Genomic DNA, 18,686 nt, shown 5'->3' with positions numbered 1-18,686 from the left:
CTGCGCCAGCAGGTCCCGAAGAGGTCGTAGGTGGCAACGGGCCGCGGCAGCGCCAGCAGGTCCCAGCGAGGATGACGGTTACAACGGGCCACGGCAGCGCCAGCAGGTCCCACGAGGATGAACGGTGCAGAAGGCCGCGGCAGCGCCAGCAGGCAGGACAATAGTTCACAAGGCAGGGCCGCGGCAGCGCCAGCAGGCAGGACGATAGTTCACAAGGCAGGGCTGCGGCAGCGCCAGCAGTCCGTCAAGGATGAGTTCTTCTCGGTGTCTCTCGACTCCAGGATACAACTCCCTTCCTGCTCTGGGGCTGCCTCAGTTATAGGTCTGGCGCCCTTTGATGTCCGGACCCTCGCACTGGGAGGTCGGGAGGTCCGGGATGAGGGAGTCCAGACACCCAGCAGGGGGGTGGAGCCAGCACCCGGGGAGGCTGGGGGCGATCGGCACCTGGCGGGGGAGAGCCATCGACACTTCTTTCTCCCATTAACCTGCCAAGTGGTCCGTTCACCTCCTGGATGGGTGGTGGTGCCGGGATGTCTGGGCCCGGCCAGGCCCAGGGTTGGGGTCGAGCCGAGGCCACGCGGCCGCGTGGTGCAGTGTCCAAGATGTCGGCTGGGCCGGGCAATGGGGTTGACGTAGGCCTGGGCCCGTGGCACAGAGATATCCGGGAGCCGGCGTCCCGGAGGGGGACGGGTTGCGGGTTGCTTCTGCGGGTAGCACCCGGAGAGCCGATGTCTGGGCCCTGTCATGCGGGGAGGGAGCGAGCCCTTCGTGGGGCCTGTCCAACATACGTCCCCCCCAGCTGAAGGCGGGGAGAGTCACCCATCCTCTTGGGGACTCTCCTCGTCGAGGCGGAAAAAGCGGGACAGGCCGTCCGCGTTGGCGTGGTCTTGGCCAGGGCGATGCTCCACAGTGAAGTCCATCCCCTGCAGGGAGATGGACCATCGCAATAGTTTGGGGTTCTCTCCCCGCATTTGCATTAGCCATTGCAGGGGCCGATGATCTGTTTGTACCCGGAAGTGGGTTCCGAAGAGGTAAGGCCGGAGCTTCTTGAGGGCCCATACTACTGCGAAGGCCTCTCGCTCAATGGTGCTCCAGCGCTGTTCTCGGGGCAGGAGGCGTCTGCTGAGGATGCCACTGGTTGGTCGACTCCCTCGGGGTTCAGTTGGGAGAGGACGGCCCCGATGCCATGGTCTGAGGCATCCGTCTGGACGATGAACTCACGGCTGTAGTCGGGGGCCTGGAGCACAGGAGCGGTGCACATGGCGGCTTTCAGCCTCTCGAAGGCCGCCTGACAGTCGGGAGTCCAGTTGACGGTTTTTGGGTTGGTCTTGGATGTGAGTTCCGTGAGGGGCCGAACAATGCTGCCATAGTCCTTCACGAACCGCCGATAGTATCCGGTGAGCCCCAAGAAGGCTCGGACCTCGGTTTGAGTTACGGGGGGCCGCCAGGACTGGATGGCGGCGATCTTGAGCTGGAGGGGGGCCACCAGACCGCTCCCCACTTGGTGTCCGAGGTAGGTCACGGACCCCTGGCCTATTTGGCACTTGCTGGCCTTGATTGTGAGGCCGGCCTGTTGGAGGGCCTGCAGGACCCCTCGGAGGTGGCGGAGGTGGTCTGACCAGTGGCGGCTATACACCGCGATGTCGTCCAGGTAGGCGGCGCTGAACTCCTCGAGGCCCACCAATACCTGGTTCACAAGTCGTTGAAACGTGGCTGGAGCGTTTTTCATGCCGAAGGGCATAACTCTGAAATGGTAGTGTCCATCCGGGGTGGAGAAAGCGGATCGTTCTTGTGCCCTGGGGGTGAGGCCGAGCTGCCAGTAGCCCGCCGTCAGGTCGAAGATGCTTAGGTAGCGGGCCGCCCCCATGCGGTCAACTAACTCGTCGGCTCGGGGGATGGGGTGAGCGTCGGTTCGGGTGACAGCGTTCAGACCCCGATAGTCGACGCAGAACCGGAGCTCGGGTGTGGTGACCGGGGCCGCAGCTTTGGGGACCAGTACAACCGGGCTGGCCCAGGGGCTGTCCGAGGGTTCGATGACTCCGAGGGCGAGCATCTTGGAGACTTCCTCTTGGATGCAGGTGCGTACCCGCTCTGGTACTCGGTACGGCCGGTGTCGGATAGGGGGACTGTCGCCGGTGTCCACGTCGTGCAGGCACCAGGGGGTGACCCCGGGTGTGAGGGAGAATAGGCGTGCAAATTGCAGCAGGAGGGCCCGACAGTCTTGGCGCTGCTCCGGGGTCAGGGCCTCGGAGAGTTGGACCCCGTCCACTGAACCATCTTTTTCCCCGGTCCCCAGCAGGTCAGGGAGGGGCTCGGAGTCCTCTTCAGCTCCACTGTCTGTGGCCATCAGCAGGCTGAGTTCCGAGCGCACGAAGTGGGGTTTGAGTCTGTTGGCATGGAGGACCCGGAGGGGGTTCCGGGGGGATTCCATGTCGATGAGGTAGGTGACGGGGCTCTTACGCTCGATCACCTTGAAGGGCCCCGTCCACTTGTCCTGTAAGGCACAGGGTTCGATGGGGGACATCATCCACACCTGCTGGCCAGGCTCGAATTCGATGGAGGAGGTATGTTGATCGTACCACTTCTTCATGTCCTCCTGACTGGCCTCAAGATTGGTTTTGGCGAGCTCTCTGAATCGCCGGGTCGGATTACGGAGGGTCAGGAGGTACTTGTAGACGTCTGGAGGGGTCTTCAGGGGGGCCATTTCCCACTCCTCCTTAACTAGGCTGAGAGGCCCGCGAACAGGGTGTCCGTACAGGAGTTCGAAGGGGCTGAAGCCGAGGGACTTCTGGGGGACTTCTCGGTAGGCGAAGAGGAGGCACGGTAGTAGCACGTCCCACTGGCGGCGTAGGGGTTCTTCCAGCCCCATGATCATCCCCTTGAGAGTGCGGTTGAATCGCTCGACCAGTCCATTTCCTTGCGGGTGATAGGGGGTTGTGAATCGGTAGGTGACTCCGCACTGTTGCCATAGGGATTTCATATATTTTGAAATAAAGTTCGTGCCCCTGTCACTGACGACCTCCCTGGGGAAGCCCACGCGAGAGAAGATCCCCATTAAGGCTCGCCCTACCACTGGTGCTGTTACAGTTCGAAGGGGAACCGCCTCAGGATAGCGGGTGGCGTGGTCCACCAGGACCAGGATGAAGCGATGCCCTTGTGCTGTTCTGGGGTCCAGGGGCCCCACAATGTCTATTCCCACCCTTTCGAACGGGGTGGTCACCACGGGGAATGGTTGCAGGGGGGCCTTGAGTTTGCGGCCGCTCTTCCCGCTGGCCTGGTAGGTCGGGCAGGACCGGCAGTGGTTGGAGACGTCATTTCTCATCCTAGGCCAGTAAAAGTGAGTCACCAGGCGGTTGTATGTTTTGTCTTGCCCCAAGTGTCCAGCCAGGGGGACATCATGGGCCAGGTTCAAAAGGAAGTCTCTGAAGCGGAGGGGCACCACCAGCACCCGACTGGTCCCCAGCTCCGCTACTCTTTGTTCGCTGTACAGCAGGTCATTGTCCCAATAGATCCAGTGGGCCCCTGCGGTGTCTCCCGCGCTCTGGGCGAGCGCTTGCTGTCGCAGTCCCTCGAGGGAGGGACAGGTCTTTTGCTCTTGCCGGAATTGTTCTTGGGTGGGCCCCCCTTCCTGACGCCACTGAGCCAGGTCCGGAAGGTCTTGGGGCTGAGCGGGCTCTTCTTGGCACTGCTCCGGGGTGTCGGTAGGGATGGAGTCTTCCTCCGGAGCGATCGGGGGAGGAGGTGCTGGCCAGGCGGGTTCTTCAGATCTAGGGATGGTGTCGGCGGCCATGGACCGGGTTGTTACGCACGCCCAGCCCGGGAGGCCTAACATCCCCAGGTGCTCTCTTCTTTCAACGGCTGCCCACGGGGAGCTCTCGAGATCGTTCCCCAGGAGGCAGTCCACGGGGGCATCGTCGCGGACAGTCACTTTTAGCATCCCGGACACTCCTCCCCATTCGAAGGGGACGCAGGCCATCCGACACAGGCTCTCCGAATTGTCGGCCGATCGGACGGGGCAAAGAACATTTGGCAGGATTTGTTCTGGGGTCACCAGGTGACAACGGACGGCCGTCACACTGGCCCCTGTGTCACGCAGGGCTTCGGCCTTACGCCCATTTATGTTCACCCACTGGCTGTACTTCCTGGTGTTGGCTGGTAGGGGAGCCCGCGGGATCAGGTCTCTCCCCCCTAGGCAGGCCAGGGTCATGGCGGCAGGTTCCCACTCGGGCTGCTCCTGCTCGTAATCTTCAGGCCCCTCGGAGACTTGCTCTTCTCCTAGGGCGGCGGCAGCCACCTGGCGGGGCCCGGGGGTCTGGTTCTTTGGGCAGGTCGGGTCACTGGCATAGTGGCCGACTTGCTGGCATCGATGACACGTAATGTTGGCTCGGAACCCCGGGCGCATCGGGGGGTTGCCCCGGCCGGCCGGGGGCGGGGTGTAGTTCGCGGGAGCGGCCGGGACGGCGTCTCTGCCCCGGCCCGGGCCTCCTCCTCCTCCTCGGGGAAGATGATGACCTTGGTTGGGTCTGTTCTGCTCATTGGGCCCACTTCGGGCCACTCGGGTGCTCTCCCATCGGTCAGCCTCGGCGGCGAGCTGCCGTGGGTCAGTCAATTTACTGTCGAGGAGGTGCTGCCTGAGCTCGACGAAGCAGTTGTTGGAGAGGTGCTCCCACACAATGAGGTTGAAGAGCTGTTCGTAGGTGGTTACGTTGCTACCCTTGATCCATCCCTCGAAAGCTCGGCTGAAATAGTTCACATATTCTATCCAGGTTGTACCCGGGATGCGGGTGCAGTTGCGGAACCTCTGGCGGTACATCTCGGACGTCAGCCCATATCGACTGAGGAGGGCGGCCTTCATGTGGTCATAGGACGTCATTTGATGGTCCGGAAGCTGCAGCAGGGCATCACGGCCTTCATTGACGAATCTCCCCCATAGACCGGCTCCCCAGTCACTTCGAGCGATCCGGTGGGCAGTCATGGCGATCTCGTAGGCCTTGAACCACTGCTGTATGTCGTCGTTCCGGACATATTCCCGGACCACATCTTTGGGGATGTGGACCTTCTGTTCGGTAGTACCTGGGGGGCGCGGTTGCTCGGGCACCCCTAGGTCTTTGTTCTGTTTGCGCATCTCTATCTCCGCTAGCTTGCACTCGTGTTCGTATGTCAGTCTTTTTTCTTCGAGTTCTCTCTGTCTCTGCTTCTCCTCTCGCTCTTCTTGGAGCCGTAAGTGTTCTAAGTTCATCTTTTGTTCTGCCAGTTTCAATTCTCCGTCTAATTTGAGCCGTGCCAGCTCTAACTCGTGAAGTCTATTTTTCTCTCGTTCTCGGATCTCTTCCCGGGAGAGATCTGTTCTCCTTTCTTCTGTCAGGGTGGTGTTTGTTTCCGGGGCTTCGAGGTCCGGCGGTATTTGTCTCTTCCCAGGATTCTAGGGCGTGTTTGAAGTCCTCTTTCGTGCTCAGACCGGTGGTAGCAATGCCTAGTTCTATGCAAAATTGTTTTAGCTCTCGGTGGTTGTACTCTTCCAGTTTTTCCATCTGGAATTTCTCTGCAGATCCGCTCTCTCTGGTCGTCATTGTGGATTAGTCGTAGGGTGAGTTACTCTCTGTACGGTACGCGTTGGTTCGGATCGCGCCGCTGGCCACCAATGTTAGACGGGGACCTGGAGGGTCGGCCGAGCACAAGGGGAGAGGCCTCCGGTGAGGGCCGTCTCCAGCGATCGTACAGACAAGTAACTTCCCCCCCACAGATAGACACCACACGAAGGTCAGCTTAACACCTTTTATAGGCAATTCTTTGAGTATGGTGGTACGATACAAGGAGATCAGGACACGATGATCCTCTCAATTCTAGTCTCTATTAGGGGAAGGGGGTAGCGGGACAGTCTTGGTACCTACAGGTACTGAGGTGAACCGGTGGTAGCTCACAATCCTCGAGCTCGGCGTTCGGACGGGTCAGACCGCGGCTGCGCCAGCAGGTCCCGAAGAGGTCGTAGGTGGCAACGGGCCGCGGCAGCGCCAGCAGGTCCCAGCGAGGATGACGGTTACAACGGGCCGCGGCAGCGCCAGCAGGTCCCACGAGGATGAACGGTGCAGAAGGCCGCGGCAGCGCCAGCAGGCAGGACAATAGTTCACAAGGCAGGGCCGCGGCAGCGCCAGCAGGCAGGACGATAGTTCACAAGGCAGGGCTGCGGCAGCGCCAGCAGTCCGTCAAGGATGAGTTCTTCTCGGTGTCTCTCGACTCCAGGATACAACTCCCTTCCTGCTCTGGGGCTGCCTCAGTTATAGGTCTGGCGCCCTTTGATGTCCGGACCCTCGCACTGGGAGGTCGGGAGGTCCGGGATGAGGGAGTCCAGACACCCAGCAGGGGGGTGGAGCCAGCACCCGGGGAGGCTGGGGGCGATCGGCACCTGGCGGGGGAGAGCCATCGACACTTCTTTCTCCCATTAACCTGCCAAGTGGTCCGTTCACCTCCTGGATGGGTGGTGGTGCCGGGATGTCTGGGCCCGGCCAGGCCCAGGGTTGGGGTCGAGCCGAGGCCACGCGGCCGCGTGGTGCAGTGTCCAAGATGTCGGCTGGGCCGGGCAATGGGGTTGACGTAGGCCTGGGCCCGTGGCACAGAGATATCCGGGAGCCGGCGTCCCGGAGGGGGACGGGTTGCGGGTTGCGGGTTGCTTCTGCGGGTAGCACCCGGAGAGCCGATGTCTGGGCCCTGTCATGCGGGGAGGGAGCGAGCCGGTGAAAGAAGGACACATACAGGAGACAGGGTGAGGAGAGGACAGGTTTAGGAGGAGACAGGGTGAGGGAGAGACAGGGTGAGCGAAGGACAAGTCTAGGAGGAGGCAGGGTGAAAGAAGGACACAAATAGGAGACAGGGTGAGGAGAGGACAGGTTTAGGAGGAGACAGGGTGAAAGAAGGACACATACAGGAGACAGGGTGAGGAGAGGACAGGTTTAGGAGGAGACAGGGTGAAAGAAGGACACATATAGGAGACAGGGTGAGGAGAGGACAGGTTTAGGAGGAGACAGGGTGAAAGAAGGAGACATATAGGAGACAGGGTGAGGAGAGGACAGGTTTAGGAAGAGACAGGGTGAAGGAAGGACACATATAGGAGACAGGGTGAGGAGAGGACAGGTTTAGGAGGAGACAGGGCGAAAGAAGGAGACATATAGGAGACAGGGTGAGGAGAGGACAGGTTTAGGAGGAGACAGGGTGAAAGAAGGAGACATATAGGAGACAGGGTGAGGAGAGGACAGGTTTAGGAGGAGACAGGGCGAAAGAAGGAGACATATAGGAGACAGGGTGAGGAGAGGACAGGTTTAGGAGGAGACAGGGCGAAAGAAGGAGACATATAGGAGACAGGGTGAGGAGAGGACAGGTTTAGGAAGAGACAGGGTGAAGGAAGGACACATATAGGAGACAGGGTGAGGAGAGGACAGGTTTAGGAGGAGACAGGGTGAAAGAAGGACACATACAGGAGACAGGGTGAGGAGAGGACAGGTTTAGGAGGAGACAGGGTGAAAGAAGGAGACATATAGGAGACAGGGTGAGGAGAGGACAGGTTTAGTAGGAGACAGGGTGAAAGAAGGACACATAGGAGGAGACAGGGTGAGGAGAGGACAGGTTTAGGAGGAGACAGGGTGAAAGAAGGAGACATATAGGAGACAGGGTGAGGAGAGGACAGGTTTAGGAAGAGACAGGGTGAAAGAAGGAGACATATAGGAGACAGGGTGAGGAGAGGACAGGTTTAGGAGGAGACAGGGTGAAAGAAGGAGACATATAGGAGACAGGGTGAGGAGAGGACAGGTTTAGGAGGAGACAGGGCGAAAGAAGGAGACATATAGGAGACAGGGTGAGGAGAGGACAGGTTTAGGAGGAGACAGGGCGAAAGAAGGAGACATATAGGAGACAGGGTGAGGAGAGGACAGGTTTAGGAGGAGACAGGGCGAAAGAAGGAGACATATAGGAGACAGGGTGAGGAGAGGACAGGTTTAGGAAGAGACAGGGTGAAGGAAGGACACATAGGAGGAGACAGGGTGAGGAGAGGACAGGTTTAGGAGGAGACAGGGTGAAAGAAGGACACATAGGAGACAGGGTGAGGAGAGGACAGGTTTAGGAGGAGACAGGGTGAAAGAAGGACACATAGGAGACAGGGTGAGGAGAGGACAGGTTTAGGAGGAGACAGGGTGAAAGAAGGACACATATAGGAGACAGGGTGAGGAGAGGACAGGTTTAGGAGGAGACAGGGTGAAAGAAGGACACATATAGGAGACAGGGTGAGGAGAGGACAGGTTTAGGAGGAGACAGGGCGAAAGAAGGAGACATATAGGAGACAGGGTGAGGAGAGGACAGGTTTAGGAGGAGACAGGGTGAAAGAAGGAGACATATAGGAGACAGGGTGAGGAGAGGACAGGTTTAGGAAGAGACAGGGTGAAGGAAGGACACATAGGAGGAGACAGGGTGAGGAGAGGACAGGTTTAGGAGGAGACAGGGCGAAAGAAGGAGACATATAGGAGACAGGGTGAGGAGAGGACAGGTTTAGGAAGAGACAGGGTGAAGGAAGGACACATATAGGAGACAGGGTGAGGAGAGGACAGGTTTAGGAGGAGACAGGGTGAAAGAAGGAGACATATAGGAGACAGGGTGAGGAGAGGACAGGTTTAGTAGGAGACAGGGTGAAAGAAGGACACATAGGAGGAGACAGGGTGAGGAGAGGACAGGTTTAGGAGGAGACAGGGTGAAAGAAGGAGACATATAGGAGACAGGGTGAGGAGAGAACAGGTTTAGGAGGAGACAGGGTGAAAGAAGGACACATAGGAGGAGACAGGGTGAGGAGAGGACAGGTTTAGGAGGAGACAGGGTGAAAGAAGGAGACATAGGAGGAGACAGGGTGAGGAGAGGACAGGTTTAGGAGGAGACAGGGTGAAAGAAGGAGACATATAGGAGACAGGGTGAGGAGAGGGCAGGTTTAGGAGGAGACAGGGTGAAAGAAGGACACATACAGGAGACAGGGTGAGGAGAGGACAGGTTTAGGAGGAGACAGGGTGAGGAGAGGACAGGTTTAGGAGGAGACAGGGTGAGGTAGGGACATGTCTAGGAGGAGACAGGGTGTGGAAACGACAAGTCTAGGAACAGACAGGGCAAGGAAAGAACAAGTCTAGGAGAAGACACGCCTAGAGAAGGACAAGTCTAGGAGGGGACAGGGCGAGGGAGGGACAAGTCTAGGAGGGGACAGGGCGAGGGAGGGACAAGTCTAGGAGGGGACAGGGCGAGGGAGGGACAAGTCTAGGAGGGCATGGCGCTTCAACACCTATGAGACTAACACAGTAGAAGACATGAGCCTTTGCAGTCCATAGATTCCTTGGCTGACCAGGGCTGTGGGATGTATCTGAACTTAGCATCATTTTTTTTTTTTTTTTAAAAGAGCAGCACTGGGTGTAAACACAGGCCAGTGCTGAGCCCAGCTCAGAGTGGCACCCACCTGGCCAGGCATGCAGAGGAGCACTGCATCTCCACAGCTCCTTCCTAGAACAGACAGGACCGGGTACTAGAGAGGGACCCCGCAGAACAAATACTAGGACATAGAACTGATGAACCAGACAGTGGTGACCAGTACATATGCAAGGACACCGAACCATCCGTTACAGATAGTAGGGGACAGACCTGAACGGATTGGATAGTAGGCACAGAACTGACCAGTGTGCATGCAAGGATACGAAACCGAGTGGGACAGACGCAAGGACACAGAACCGAATGGCAACTAGGACACAGTACTAACCAGTCTGTATGGAAGGAAACTCAACCATCTGGAACAGATGCTAGGACGTGGATCTGAATGGAGTGGATAGTGGGACACGCAACTGACCAGTACGTATACGGAACCGACAGAACCGACTGACACCGACACCAGGATATGGAACAGACCACTGTTGACAGCAAGACAGGTAACTAACAAGTATGGATACTACAGAGACAAAGCTGAAGGAAGATGTGTATGAAGTGTCCTAAAGAACTGCACTAGGGAATTGCAGAGGAGGAAGGAAATACACTGAGCCCGTCTAGGTACCGCCTTCTGCACATACCAGCGAGCCCCTGGTTCACACATGGTGGACGTGGGTAACAGAACCTGTCAGTCATAATTGCAAAGGACGAGTCTGTGAATGGGCGGCCCCCCAGGACTCAAGAAGTGAGTATTTGGAGGCACAGAATCTGGAGGCATTACTAGAGACCTGGGCTCTTGTCTGGCAGTGATGGAGGGGGCTCTGAATGGAAGCCCCTCACCCCCAGGACTCTGGAATTCAGTGTTTGGAGGCACAGAACCTGGAGACATTATGTCAGGATCCATGGCGGCTTAAAGGCACAATGTAAAACTGTTGGCGACTCGAGATTCCCTCGTGGCCAAATTGGTAGAGTAAAGTCAGGAGGAAGCCCGAGTTGGGCTGAAATGTGGCAAATTCGGAATTCCAATATGGCGGCCACTGGTGCTAACCTGGCGGTCTAGTTGTTCTAAGAACTTCCGGTGAGAGTTTAGATGACGTGCGCTTAACTGTACGAATGCGCACTTCACCGAGGCTTTTACCCGGTATGGTTCGCAGCAAGAGTCTCCCTCAAAAATGTTGTTTGAGTTTTAGTTACTAAAGAGGAAAATATCCCTAGAGTATTCCGGAGTTAAGAGGTTACAGTAAGAGACTTGAAGTGTACTTATAGAAGAACGCCATAGTGACGCACGTCGAGTCTCCTCAGCGGAGAACAGTTGTTTGGTTAATTCGGCGGTTGCGCAGAAAACAGCAACAGCGAGACCTCGGTCTCTTCAGCGGCAGTGCAGTTCCTCAGCGGCAGTGCAGTTCCTCAGCGTCAGTGCAGATAACGGCTACTGTGAGACCTCAGTCTCTTCAGCGGCAGTACAGCTCCTCAGCGGCAGTGCAGCGGAACAGTTCCCAGCGAGTTTGCCGCTTCAGCAGCTGAGCTTCGGAACGGCAGAACTGCAGATTCCTAGAAAGAGACACACACACACCACGAAGCTAAGTTGAATCTCGAGTCAATATACTAGATTGATATAAGGAACTGTATTCAGTAAAGAGTATACGCTTACCTGAAATGACGTCAATGTAAACCTGAAAATTGCATACAGAGTTTTGAGAAAAAGAAGACATTAAATTAGTCACAACAACAAATAATTATTATGATTGTTATGAACCTTGTTTAAGAAAACAGAGAAAACTTACCTGAAGATCTTCCAACGTAGTAAGGTCCTGATATTGGACAATCTGACTTTCCCAGAATATTTCTAAAATAAATACTCAAGAGAAAGTAAGAAGCATACAACAGATAATAAGCTGGTAGGTAGGAATCAGATATATAAAAATATACAACACTAAATCAACAAAGAATAGAATAACCTTAGTTGCATGTTTTTCAGATGTAGATACCGGCACCACTAATTGAAGTTACATCACGCTTTAAGAAGAGAAGCAGGTTATCCCAGGACCTTGGGTAGGTTATTAGGATAAAAACTAGAGACAGAGTAGAGGAGAGTAGGAGAAGAGAACTAGAATTCTTGTTGTGTTTTTAGTTTTCCTTAGAAATCTTCGGTGAGCTGATTACAAGCTGACAGAGGAACCAAGTGAAAACCAGAGGGTCCAGGACTGTCTTTTCTTGTTCTTTATTATTTTATCCACTTCCCCTTTCCCCCCTTTGAATTAATTAGAGTTGGAATTTATTTAAACTCTGAGGAATTTGAAGGTGGGCGTTGGGACTTAGCATCTTCTGCTCCTGAGCAAGTGTCAAGACAAGACCTGGTAAGAATTGTGGACTCTGACACATTACTAGGGTTCTTGGTTCAGTGACTCACTAAGGGACCCCGGAACCCTGCAGCATGACCGGGTAGACCCCTTTTGGGGGCTGGTCAGATGGCATTGACCTCTCAAGGCGGTCTCGCACCACAGGCCATGAAGCTCGGCCGCAGGTCTCGCACCAGCAGGGGTCACAACCGATGCCACTCTGCAGGTGTGGTACAAGTTATCTAGATTCATCAGTGAGTAGGTGACAGCACCTCCCTTGTGTGCGTGCGCAAGCACTGAGCTGGTACAACACTTTGTCACCCGTAACAATTCTGCTTGTCACTAAGACACTCTCTTTGGGGCTACTCTCTGTGTCATGACCTCCTTCAATGAAGGGAGAGTCTACGGCTGGTGGTGCATCTGCCACACTGGGTGGTTACTGTTACTCCCTAACACGTGTTGAAGCTCACAACATGAGTTAGATTTGGGCGCTAACCGAAGGCACAATATTTCTGAAGAAGATGCTGGATCCAGACCTGAATCCATCACACCGAGGGGGCAGGAAATCCCGCAGCTGGATCCTACTTCACATCCAGAATTTTTGGACCTATATATATTTCTTCGACTCCCAACTTCTCCATCCCTTTTACAACCATCCCAGGTTTTCTTCCTAGGTGATCAGTTTTGTTTTTCCAGTTTGGGAACCAGCACTGCTCGATGCCCTTCCTTAAATACAACCAACAGCAGCATTTAGTTTTTTCTAATTAATGACCTGCTTCTGATTCTGTTTTGTCTAGGTCCTCGTTCTGAGGGCATCTCTTTCTCAAAAATGCAACCTTAAGGGCTCTCAGCAACCCTCCTTATTTATTTACAGGTTTTGTAAAACGTATCAATCATCCCAGCGCGATATCACGGCGCTAGCATCGCTCGATGTTGTTTCTCGAGGCATTCGATGGTGCAGACACCAACATCATTGGGTCCTAAACCACCATGTTTTTAACTTCTTCCAGATCCCCAAACAATCTTCAATGAAACGTAAATCTAGTGGTAGCTTGTTCCACGGTACAGCGGCCTGATATGATGCAGTCTGTTTCTAGTAGACCTTATAAGACTTCAAAGCGCAGGGCCTTATTTTAAGTTGGGTGGTGTCAAGACTAGGAAGTTGGAACCTCTGCGAGCGGGCAGGCGGCCAGGCACTGGGCCACGCTCCGTGTCACGAGATCCCGTCTGCCTGAGATGAAAGAGCATCCCCCAGTGAGGCGGACTTTACTTACTAGCGAAGCAGGGCCCCACGTCGTAGTGGCCACCTTGCCATTCTCTTTTGCTTTTCAATAACAACCCCCCAAAGTGGGCAAAAGACCAATGTCCCTGACAGCCAGGCAGTTTTCTTCCTGCGGGTCAGGGACATGTCCATGCCCAGGCGGCGGTGCCTTGCCTTCCTTTACTTTCTAGATTGTAAACTTTAGCATTATGAGGTCACCTTGGTTGCAGAACCTCGCTCACAACTCCCCTAATCTAACTCTGTGCGGGCCACACCACCATTTGTAGAGTCCTTCCAGTTGGGTCGTCTCTTCAAGTTGGACCATCTGCTCAGGCTCTGATTTTCAAAAAAACACACACGATGATGGACGGAATGTTGCACATTGGCAAAACATTCACCCCCAGTCACAGATCTGGGTTTAGTCTATCGTTATTTTGATCACCACGCCACCCCAGTTCAGACCTGGCCATATGCAAATCAGTCTTGACCCTGTGCCTCATGGAAACAGTCCAGACCGAACTGCCAAGCCATGTCTTCCCTGGACCAGAATCAAGCATCCTAGGACCGGTTTCTGGCTATCAGCCGTCATCAGCCAGCATAGCTTGACTCCAGTGGCATGGAGAGCCTGGGACTCACGTCTGAGCATACCCATCCCACATAGGGTGAACAAGCTATCCTGGCTGATGACGGCTGATAGCCAGAAACCGGTCCTAGGAAGCGTGTTTCCGGTCCAGGGAAGACCTGGCTTGGCAGTTCGGGCAGGACTGTTCCCGTGAGGCACAGGGTCAGACTGATTTGCATATGGCCATGTCTGAACTGGGGTGGCGTGGGGAGCAAAATAACGATGGATTAAACCCAGATCTGTGACTGGGGGTGAATGTTTTGCCATTGAGCAACATTCCGTCCATCATCTTGTGTGTTTTGCAGGTTCTGATTTTCCACTGGTTTAGACTTTCCTTCCCAGATGTTTTCATTTATCATTTCATCCTGTACCATTTGTTGGCGGCTGTCAGGGTGCATGGGAAAGGAAGACGTTCATGAAGTTGACGTCATCATTTAAGAAGCCTTTTCCCTTTCGTTGCAGACCGCAGGCCCTGACCTGGAAGACAAACCTGAGAGGAGACGACATTGGGTGGAAAACCAAACAGACAGCTGTGCAGAACATCCAGAGGCGGCTGGCACCCGGCAGCATACCAGTCCCAGCCAAGGGAAGGGCAAGATTTACCTGGCAGAAGAGCAGGTGGGTCGTGCACGATGTAAACTGAAGCTCGATTCCTTTCCTTTGGAAGCTACTCCTTGCAGGAACTTGGGTCTCAGTGGCCATTGTGACTACAATTGTCATACACTTTCCTGACAAGTCACACTGAAGTGCAGCCAAAGTCTTATGACAGGATCTACAACCCCCCCTTGATTCATTGCATCTCCTATGTTAAGACCTCTACCCCAAGGCGCTTCCACCTGAATTTCTACTTTACTCAATACTTCCAGACTCTGAGAGCCGTGAAAATGATGGACTGCGCAGAAATCAATTGCAGCCACCTCTAACGCCTGAACTCGGTTAACATCTCCCAGTGGCCGAGTGTATAATGATGGTTACCAGGGCCGACACCGGTAAGTCCTACATTTAGCGGCTTTGCAAAACACAATAATGAAAGCATGATGCCGGTTGTGAACCCGCCGTCCACCAATCCTGTACTTAGTCAAGTACCAGATGTTAATCAGTGCTCAAGAAGAGACGATGTAAGAGACAGAAGTGGAGAAGAACCACCGACTCACAAAAGAACCACAGAGTGAACACGTTGGATGGTGATGGTTCACAAGGGCCTCGAAGTGAAGCAGATTCCAAACGGAGAGTAAATATATTATTATTATTATTATTATTATTATTATATATCTCACGCAAAGGCTTGGAGATAAATGTGGAAACATTTATCGGGAAGTCTTCTGAAAACGATCTGCATGCATGCGGGGACAGTCAGCAAGTTTTCCTAACGAGAGCTTCCAAGTATTCACGAAAGCTGGTGCAGAAGTAGAGGAGTGTGGGCACTGGCAATGAAAAGGGGAAATTAGTGTTTTCAGGAGATGCAACTAGACATCATCCATCATCGCCAAGTTGGTAAAATCCCTACTGCCAACGACAAATGAAGACAATACCACGGAACACCGTAATACTACGAGCACCGTAATACCATGAGCACCGTAATACCATGAGCACCGTAATACCACGAGCACCGTAATACCACGAGCACCGTAATACCACGAGCACGGTAATACCACGAGCACCGTAATACCACGAGCACCGTAATACCACGAGCACGGTAATACCACGGAACGCCGTAATACTACGAGCACCGTAATACCATGAGCAGAGTAATACCACGAGCACAGTAATACCACGAGCACGGTAATACCACGGAACGCCGTAACAGCAGGAGCTCAAAGCCTCCACCGGGGATAGGTGTACAAAGATGGAGGTTCTCCAATGACCCACACTGTGTTCAGACACTGAGGTTCTTGAAAGAAACGACTAAAGACACCCGAGGTGGTCAAACTGTGTCATGTTGCGAAGAAACCTCATCTGCCACGGTGGAGCCCCTTATCTCATATTGGAACCTGAGGCGTACCGAATACGTCTCACTTCCCATGTGGTCTCCGAAGCCTTCCTCCGGCAGAGCCCCCAGCTAACAGAAGTGTGGGTTGACCATCAAAAGGGCAACAGTCTACACTGTGATTCATTAATTACTATTACACCGTAAGCGGTCTGTCTCTGTACAGGAAGTTCTGACTGGTCGTACGCGTACCTTTGTAACGGGGTTCCCATGGACTACCATTGCCTTTGTGCGTTTGTTTGCCAATCACACAGCAAAGGGCCTTTCTGGTCCACAGCTAGCACTGCTTCTAACACAATATAACATTAGTTTCGGACGCCTCAAATGAGCGAGATGCTTCATTTGTAGAAGCGACGTTTGTAACCCAGCTGGGGGTAAGGCAGGTTTAAGGGAGTAAATGTCACAGCTGGAGTAATTCTGGTGCACTTAAGATACACCAGTGCTTCTTGGTCTGAGCAGCCTTTATCACAACATCAGGCTCCTTGCGTGGCAGGCGCTGCGTATCTCCGGGCTCTTCATTTGAGTGTCTCGCTGTACGTCAGATGACGGTGAGGGTGCTAACGTGCTGGTGAAAGCAGCGAGGTGACATTGGGGCAACTGAGATATTCCCTTGTTTGCCTTGAAAATTATAAGCAAGTGACAGGCATGAGCGCTCTATGGGGCATGAAAAGAGTTAATACAACTAGACATGGGAAATACCAACTGCATGTACATTCCTTTAGAAACTCAATAGCCATTGACATATCCGTATGAATGTATTAATGATGAGTGATCCCGTGTCCAACCCCAAAGCCAGTGGAGGAGGCGTGTTCCAATCAAAATTCTGGATCCATTGAAACCCAGAGCGAGTCTTCAGATGCTCCTGGGAAGGGCAGGTAATACTGACGCTGCCTACTTGGGGTGCACAGAGGAAGGAAAGTTTCCTTGAAAACAGAACTGATGAGGTCATCAGTGCAGCAAAACAGCATATGACATGGTAATATCAGGAATCATCAGATCATGAGCAACCACATAGTACACGCAGAAAACACTGGAGTTATGACAACAGTGCAAAGGTTCATCAGAGGCACAGTAAGCGCCTGGGGGGAGCCCATGATGTATCAGAGGAGGTCAAAGGGAATTACAGAGGGTATACTCTCAAAGAAGGCGCTGCCATCTTGGGAATAGGAAGAAATAAAAAGTGAGAGTTCCCTGCGTGGAAGTAAACTCTCACCGACTTTGGATTACATTCATTTGTAGCAAAAGAAGGTGTTGGTAGATTGAAGACCAGTAGGAATCAGAGCCTTGCAGGATGACAGGCCCGACAAGACTGCCTACAATGCCAACCCGTGGAGGTTGGGAAGGACGTTTGGGCCAGCGCTACAATCTGAACTGAGCTCACTAGACGAGCCATTAAGAGTTCAGGGCGGGCACCAAGGTGTTTCTCCCACTACAATCCAACAAACTACTCCATGTTTACTACCAGAAAACCCACCGAAGCTCTCCAACCCAAACTACTGCTAGCGCTATCAGAGCTTGTGAGGTCTGCATCGAAGGGGGCTTGGGGCAGCTGCGGAGCGCTATCGAGCGCCACAATCAGCGAAGAGTGAACCCTCGGCCAGACCACCAGAATCTGGTGACCTTCTATCATGCACGTGCCACCAAAGCAGACCATCTGCTGTCAGCTTTTGAAGCAGGGAACTCGCGCTTCGTCCATCTCGGGCTGTGACCGCCTGGACAGGCGCAGTCTCCAGCCTGCCCTCCGGGGTGAGTCTCCAGCATGGAGACCCAAGTGCCTCGTTTGAAGGTGGACGCTAATGGGTTATACGCCCAAGAATGTAGAGGGTGGTAGAAGGCCAGCTTCCAGTGTTCTGCTCTTCCGCCGGGCCATGCCACGGAATGCCATGATGGTAGTGCAGAAGCCACGGGAGATGATGGCGGAACACAGGCCCACCTTGCTTTTCGCTGCTGTGCACTGTATGTAATGAGGCCACAATGTACCCGGGTTAGTGATTGCAGTTCCACCTTTTTGTGCATGGACGGTGGAATTACTTTCACTGACATTTTTCCCTCGATGTGCTTGTGCTGCCGTCTCCTCCAGTAGAGTGTTTAGGAGATTCCAACCAGAGAGAAGGACCTTTAGTGGTGTTCACCATCCTTCAGTGTGGGAGAGTTGCTTTCACCACAACAGAAGCCAAGCAGTCTGTTCACTCAGATTATCATCTCTGTAGAGTCCCCCGAACAGGGAGGTCTTTGAGGTCAGCCATAGCGCAGGCATAGATTGGCTTTAACCACTGTTCGCTCCTCTCCTCCTCAGCCCAACAGGACGGCTTCTTATCCGTACGTTGCGTACTGTTCAATGACACCCCATGCAGCCCACCTGTAGGAATTACCTTTCATGGAACCCCACAACTGAGGTGACATACACAGCTGCTCGCCCGGCGCCCAGCGTCTTTCTGGACTGGGTTCTTCTCATCGCCTCTGGTATCACATACACTCACCACAGCACCCCGTTTGCTCCACACCCGCCTGCCCATTCAGCAGCAGAATGAGAGTGGACCCATGAACCCACTTTTCCATCTTTGCCTCATCACACTCTCACCTCTTTACCACTCCCGTGTGTCTACCGCCTCTGCATTTCTGCTCCTCACAACCCACTGTCTCTGTGCCAATGTCACTATGGCCTCCTCCCTGCTTCTCCTCATTCTGCTCACTCCTCTTTCAATCCCTTTCTCGTGTTACCTTCCCATCTCCTACCCGCGCACCCCTCTATCTTCTGTGCTCTCCCAGTTCCACGTCTGACCGTGTGCTCTCAACATGCGGTGCACCAGGGATGGTCTCCTTGTGTTCAGACTTCCAGCATCCCTATTGTCCTGGGGCCGGTTGGGTCTTCTGATACCCGCATGTCCCTCTATCTTGAACTCGCCCCTCATCGATGTGACAGGGCTTGCACCCGCAAAGTTATTGCTTTCCCCAGATCTGGATCCCTCAGCCAGCCGACTGGTGGTGTCTGTGCTCTTGTGCCACCGGTGGGTGGCTGCTGGCTCCTCTTTGTAAGAAGGT

The 18,686-nt window shown here is 54.1% G+C and overlaps 1 pseudogene across 1 annotated transcript in view; it reads left to right on the top strand.

Moving 5' to 3' along the window:
* Nucleotides 1–18,686, top strand: part of LOC144799389 (uncharacterized) — a 72,359-nt pseudogene that overhangs the window by 52,773 nt on the left and 900 nt on the right. Inside the window, exon 5 of the transcript XR_013603802.1 lies at nt 14,120–14,275. The product of XR_013603802.1 is annotated as an uncharacterized LOC144799389 (transcript). The remainder of the gene's footprint in view (nt 1–14,119; nt 14,276–18,686) is intronic.

This window comes from Lissotriton helveticus, chromosome 12, assembly GCF_964261635.1.
Source record: "Lissotriton helveticus chromosome 12, aLisHel1.1, whole genome shotgun sequence".
NCBI lineage: Eukaryota > Metazoa > Chordata > Amphibia > Caudata > Salamandridae > Lissotriton > Lissotriton helveticus.
This window is presented reverse-complemented; position numbering and strand designations above follow the sequence as displayed.